This window comes from Magnolia sinica, chromosome 11 (assembly GCF_029962835.1).
Source record: "Magnolia sinica isolate HGM2019 chromosome 11, MsV1, whole genome shotgun sequence".
Lineage (NCBI taxonomy): Eukaryota > Viridiplantae > Streptophyta > Magnoliopsida > Magnoliales > Magnoliaceae > Magnolia > Magnolia sinica.
Genome location: NC_080583.1, coordinates 17,530,232 through 17,537,959, shown reverse-complemented (window position 1 = coordinate 17,537,959; position 7,728 = coordinate 17,530,232).

Genomic DNA, 7,728 nt, shown 5'->3' with positions numbered 1-7,728 from the left:
TCCCACAACATTCTAGGGTCGTATCCACGCCATCCAGATGCAGTGAATCGTAGGATCAACCGTCCGAAGATGATCCACCATTAACGGCTGGATCATCTTCCCCATTGAACCAACTGACCCATCTCCTCTAGTGGGTCCCATTTCCAGATCGGAGTCGTCCATCTAATGGACCATGTTACCAGAACATCATTCGTAACAATAGATTTTATCCACACAAACTAGTTTAAACTACATCTGAACTAATAAGGGTGTGTTGTCCGTCAATCATTCTGACCTAACCGCAACTAATCCAAAGATTAATTAGCGTTTGAATCCTCTAGAAGAGGACTAATATGCCCTATAAAAAGCTACCTTTGAGGGCAACCCTTCTGAAGATAGAAAGAGAATGAGATCCGAGAGAAAGGGCGCCGTTTCGGTGCGGCAGTATCTAGACGAGTCGAATCGGTTCGATTCGCTACACGTTCGGGCGAGTCCTGTCACTCCCACTCAGCCAAAGAGGAGAGAAGGGAAGGAGGAGAAGCTGAGGAGAAGTGAAAAAGAAAAGGAAGACGAGAGAGAGGAAGAGAATCACGAGAGAGAGAGAGAGAGAGAGAGAGAGAGAGAGAGAGAGAGAGAGAGAGAGAGAGAGAGAGAGAGAGAGAGTTGAGTTGTGTGGTGCAGTTGCCGTGCCGACTCAGCTCGACCAGGGTTGAGTCAGGTTGGGTCTGTCATCCATTGCTAGACCAGCCAGATTGAAAAAGAAAGGAAGATGCAAGACAGAAAGAGAAGGAGTGTAAGGGCAGTTGCCGAATGCAACTGAGTCCCGCCCGAGTTATGATGACAAGCTGAGTTGCTTTTGGGACATCATTTTCTGTTTTTGTTAACTGTGAGTTTCATCTTAACTCTTCTGATGTTGCTATTAAACAGAATGCTTAGACAACTCCGGGTAAAAGTGAATTTATCCTGCCGAGTCTCTTTCTTTCACTCGCTAAGTGATTAACTCAGTGAATCTCCTTTACTTCGGGGCTGATCTATGACCAGACATCCAGTCCAAGCTGTCTCTGGTCGTAGTTTTGGAGCAAGAGTGAAGAGATTTGATGTCTCAATTCTCCTCTTTTACTGATCTATTTGATCAGCTAGTTGACTCACTATATATTGTTGTGGCAGTTCCAGTTATGCTTGGGTTTGTGTTGCTAATTGTTCTACTAAGTTGGAGAGCAAGGGAAAGAAGTAGAGGAAGAGGAGAGAAGGTAGAAGAAAGAAGATAGAAGACGAAAGAGAGGGACGTTCATTCGATTGCCGCACTGAGTCATTCGACTCGGTTCGGGTTACGTTGAGTCAGGGCCGAGTCTCACGTCTCGGGTCCTCCTAGCAGAAAGAAAGGAAAATGAAGAAGAAGGTACAAGTGAGAAAGCAAGGAAAGAAAGGAGATGGGGGAACAATCAAAGATGATCGGGTGGCTAATGCCGAGTTGACTCGGCTGAAACTCGCTGAGTCAAGTTGCGCGAGTCGGGTCGAGTTAGGCCCGGTCCAACTGGAGTTCCAGCAAGGAAATACACACACACACACACACACACACACACACACACACACACAAATAAGAAAGAGAAGGAGAGGAAAAGGAAGGAAGGAGAAAAGGGAAGGAGAGAGAAAAGAAGAAGAGAGAAGCTAGTAAGAAGATGCGATGTGAGTCGAGTTGACTCAACCGAGTCGACATACATGAGTTTCTTTTCATCCTTTTCACAATCAGATTTCTTCATTAATTAGCTTTAATATCATTTAAAGTTAATAGTTAGCATCATTTTATTACTATGGCCTAAGATTATAAGTGTGGTTGTAAATTTATATTAGGTTGTTATACTAACTAGTGTTATTATTATTAATCTTCATCGATTATAACCTCTACTACAAATTCTCATCTGCTGTGTAACTTAGATTTTAGAGTTCCTAAAATGGCTAACCTTAAGCGTAGGTTGGAGATCAAGCCTGAGATTAGATCTTAACCGAAGATGGTGTGGGAAACTTATATCTAAACCATCCAAGTTGGATTCGTGCATTGGAGCATTCTTGTTACAGTCACTTAATTTAAAGGTGAGGATCACCCTTCAAGCTTTTCTTCATCTTGATAGTTAGCTCGTTCATTCATCTTTGTTCAGTTATCTTATTGATTGCGTAATGTGATTCATCACTCTTATTGATTTGATTTCTTATAAATGATTGATGATTTGGAATTAAATTCAATATTTGAACATGCAATGTGATTTAAATACTTCTATTTTGATTTAAAATAAATGCTTCAAACATGTTTGCGCTATTGATATTAGACGTAATTTAATTTGTTATATGTGATTACTTGATAGAATGCTTGAAGGTCCTCGAATTAGTGGCCATTGTATCTAATAGGCTAAAAGGAACATTTGGTATGGATTTTGCATCTCATGAATCAATTGGGCCCTTGTGGCTTTTAGGGAATAATCCCTTATGACCAAATTATTAAATTGAACATTTGGCCCTTGCAGCTTTGATGGAATATTTGCCCTATGAGACTTTAATGGTTTATTTTATATAACTTTGCGATGGTATGTTGCACTTGTATAACCATGATTCGTCACTAGTTGTGTAGGTTACCTTTAAACATCCTATTTGATAGTCTCATGAGCCAGAGATGGTGGAATGGGACACTATACTTGATCTGTCGGCATATGTCGGGTGACAAACCCCCTATAATGACCTTTAAGCTTCCCTAAATGGATTGTTTAAAATTAGAATAATAATGGTTGGGCTAATCATGCATTTTCATGGCATGTAGTCTTTTCCGGTTGACTAGTTCTCTTTGGGCATACCTTGAGTACTTTTTCGGGTGGCTAGATCTCCTTGGACAATCTATATATTATGATCTTTTTCGGGTGGTTAGTTCTCCTTGGGCGTGCATACCTTTTTGTACTTTTCCAAGTGACTAGTCCTCCTTGGGCGATTTATATATTATTATGGTCTTTTCCGGGTGGTTAGTTCTCTTTGGGTGTACCTTTGTGTACTTTTCCAGGTGACTAGTCCTCCTTGGGCGATCTATATATCATAGTCTTTTCCGGGTGGCTAGTTCTCCTTGGGTAACTTTTTACCAGCTGGATGTGCATCCCCAGGTTTGTGAGCATATGCATGCATCCATGCATTTATACAAGATTATCTTTGTGAAATTTATTTAATGAATGTGTATCTGATGAACCTTATATGATTTTCATGATAATCATTGCGCAATAATTGTTATACACTGTCTATGATAAGTATGCTTAATTATCTTGATGATATGATAAATCTTGGGGGTTATACCTCACTGCGATAGCCATTAATGCTATCAAACCGTACTCAGTGTGTAGGAGATGCAGATGACGTGCATGCTAGCGTTTATATGGAATAGAAGGAGGTAGATGATCTTGCGACTCTCTATTCCTGACTTCATCTGTATTTACTTTGTATCGTTATGCATTATAAAAACTTAAGACTTTGATTTGTATAAGTTTTTGGGTAACCACTTGAAATATTGCTTATGTATATTTGTACTCCCTCTTATTCATGATTTGCTTCTATCCTGCTAGTTTATTAACTCTGATAAAAAAAATGTATGTGGAATTTGGGATATTTAAAGATTAACACTCGAGTTTTTGGAAAATGAGTAGTGTACTCGGGTTCTGGGAACTGGAGTGTTACGTACAGATATCATACTAACCCTAGAAAAACTAGGGAGTTTCGAAAGTGGACCACTAATGTTGAATTGGGAAAAACTCTTCCCTAAATAAGTAATCTTTACATGATTTTTGAAAATTCTATGGAGAGTAGAAATTCCAAAATTAATGAATTATTTGCAAGTAATACTAGTAAGTGCAAAGATGGGGTGGTAAGCTTACATTTGCAAGTGGTTTCACACTTGTAGCAGTTGATGAAGCAGCCCTTCCTCTTCTTTGCATACTTGGGCTTTGATCCAAGCACCTTAGAACAGTAGAAAATCAGGTTGGGTCAGGTACTTCATCGTGCATCCTTCTCCATGTGGGGCACGCCTAGTGAATGTCTTAGATGGCATATACACATGATACTAAGCTTCATTAACACTATGATATGTTTTTAAGGTGAGGCATCCTCCCTCATTGTTCCCTGTGTTGTGGGTCACCTGAGTTTGTGTTTGGCCTGATTTTTTATTTTTATTTTTTGAAAATTAGTTTCTTTGTATTGAAATCCATAAGTGAAACACAAGAAAGTGAATGGGCCATGACCAAATATATTTGGGTTTGGAAGATCGTAGCCTCCAATCAAAGTCTAATTCTAATAGGAAGATTTGAAGACGTGGTACATTGTTTGTAGGGCTGAAAAGATGGATCACTGATAGTTACATTATACCATATTGACATTTTATAAAATGCTTTTTTTTTTTTGAAAACATTGACATCCAAACAACATTAGGAGGTCATTTGGATTGGGGACATACAGATAATTTAGGTATTTCAATAACCATGCATTGCAAATTGCTGAAAATTATCCTTACAGTGTTTGGTTGGTCCCAACCCTCAATATGGGCAATCCATCAAATGGGTCCATCCTTGATTGCCCCTCTCTCTCAAAAAAATCACTTTTGACTAGATGATCTTAACTATCCAATTAATGGCTAAGGAAATTGATGGTTTATATCATTCATACTACAAACAGTCCATTAATCTAGACATTCCATGATGTGAGTCCTGAGCTTGATTGTCCATTCATTTTTCCATATCATCACGGGTCATGAGCCCAAAAATGAATAGGCATTCAATAATCATTGTTTCATCTTATGTAATCCAGATAAGATTTGGATCTTCCTTTTTTCAGTCTCATGCCCTAACATGATGTAGAAAAATGGATGAATGGCATGGATGAGACACATACATCATGCGGTTACCCACATAGCACCGTCAGTAGGCAATCCAGGTCCCTCATGATATGCCCATGAAAAGTTAAAGCTATTCAAAGACTAAACTCCAATGATAGTCACAGATGCATGTGTTTAGAATTAGATTCGTGAATTGGTGAAAAATAATAATAATTTTTTTTGGTAAGGTGCAGGTTCAAAATGAACCCCTTGGTTAATTAAGATCCGGCTATAATAGATAGGGAGTGGATGACACTAAGTTTTTCGAACCCTCGTTTTATTTTTGGAATCAAAAGTTTTTTGAAGTTTGCACAAGAACACCTTCCTGGTAGAGAAACCATTCTTTGTCCTTGTGCCACTTGTAGATGTTTAGATTACCAGTTTCTTATGATGATTTGGAAATACATATAATGAAAAAAGGATTCGACCCAAGCTATAGGGTTTGGGACATGCATGGTGAGCATGTATCACCTAAGTGTACTGAATATGCATTAAGTTCCCAACAGTACCACAATGTCCTGAACTTAAATGAGGTTCACAACGCAATCGTTCAAGAACTCGGTGGTAATAACCTAGATGAAGTTGTACAAGATGAGCCGAATGTGAACCCTGTAGTCGAAGGCGTCTTTGGTGAAAATGAAACTGATGAGCTATACCCAGGGGCCCAAGATTTCACCGTGTTGACTTTTATTGTACAACTTTTCAACTTAAAGGTGAACCATAGATGGAGCGAAAAAAGCTTTACAGAGCTCCTTCAACTACTAATGAAGGTGTTACCTTCTGATAACAAGGCCCCTACTAATACCTATCAAGTGAAGAAAATCATTACAAAGTTGGGTCTTGATTATGTGAAGATCCATGCTTGTCCAAATGACTGTATCTTGTATTGGAAAGAGAACGAGATGAAAACCAGTTATCCCACTTGTAAAGCTTCTAGGTTCGAGATAGAAATGGATGTTGAGAAAAAACAATCTTAAGTACCCGTCAAGGTGTTAAGGTATTTTCCATTAACAGCAAGGCTACAAAGAATTTTCAGTGTGCCATGGTTAGCGAAAGAAATTCAACATGTGTACCGTTTTGCTCTGGACAATCCACGACTTTCCAGCATATGGTAATGTTTCTAGTTGTAGGACCAAGGGTAAGTATGGTTGTCTTATATATGGTCCCAACACAGATTCCTTGTGACTCCAATATGGAAAGAAACATGTTTATATGAGCCACAGACAGTGGTTGCCAGTGTTAGACCAGGCAAGGAAGGACACAAGTGCTAACACATTCAATAAGAATGTGAAGATACGACGACAACCCATCCGTCCAGACGGGATCGAGGTCGAAAGACATACTGCGAACCTGAATATGCAATGGGGGAAGACTAAGAAGAAGAATATGAGGGGTATTGATGGAGGCCGATAAGAGCTAATGGATGATGTTGAATCATCGTGGTTCCTCAAACGGTCTATATTATTTGATCTGGAGTATTGGAAAGATATTTTAGTGTGTCACAACCTTGATGTTATGCATGTCGAGAAAAATATATGTGAAATCCTTATTACCTTATTGTTGAACACACCTGGCAAGAGCAAGGATGATGCTAATGCGCGCAGGGACCTGAACGGTTGGGAATTAAGAAGCGTCTATGGATAAAAAAAGAGCAATGGAAAGATGATTCAGAAATAAGGTCCTTTTTATTTAAGAAAAGAAGAGAAAAAGCTTTTTATCCAGACTTTGCATGACCTGCGTGTTCCAATTGGTTTTAGTACGAATTGGAAGACCATCATAAAGGGAGATTGCGTAGATTTAAAGGGAATGAAGTCTCATTCTTACCATGTGTTGATGCAACATTTCCTCCCAATTCTCATCCAGTATGCATTCAGGGATAGGAATGTCATTCGTCTTATAATTATAAGCTTTTGCACCTTCTTTAATGCCTTGTGCTCGACAACAGTAGACCTTCAAACGTTCCTCACTCTTGAGAGGGGTATGGCTAGGACGTTATGTCAGCTTGAGATTATATGCCCTTCATCGATATTTATCGTGATGATGTATCTGTCAATTTACTTGGCTTATAAGACTTGCATTTGTGGTCCTGTATACTATCGATGGATGTATCAATTCGAAAGGTACGCTATGAGCTTAGTAAGAATAATCCAGTTTAATATCTTCGGTTGTATGTATTTGTAATGTATCATTATCTTTGTCAGGTTCATGAAGACATTCAAGGCCTATGTCCATAACAAGATGCAACCTGAGGGTTGCATTGCAGAACAATATATCTAAGAGGAACAATTAGATATTGCAACCAATATAGAGGAAAATAAAAAACAAGCCTCTTGGAAAAACTGAAAAAACGGTTTGATGGAGTCATTCCAGGACTACAAAAGTTGTAAGATGTCGTTGATGATGACCCTCATGATGACGATGTTGGTCCAATAAGTTCGGGTCAGAGTATTATCCTAGTGGGTATCGAATACGAACAGGCTCGTACATGGGTACTAAAGAGTCATTCCAGCTATGATGTGTGGGAAGGGTATGCATAATTAGCTCATTTGTATATATCTTCTTTACTTTATGCGATTTCAATATAATAATGGTATCAAATAACATGCAGGAAGCACAAAGATTTTTTATAGCGATGCTACAGGAGGACTAACAGGGTGCCTAGTGAGGATGAATTCATACCTTGGTTGAAGAGGCAACCGGAGTTTAATGAATCTAACGATAAAGAATTTAAAGACATAGTGAGAGGACCTCTAGCTTTTTGTACTCAATACAATAAGTATTGTATTAATGGTTTTCTCTTCATCACTAAGGACTATGAGGAGAATAAAATGAACCAAAACAGTGGGGTTATGACA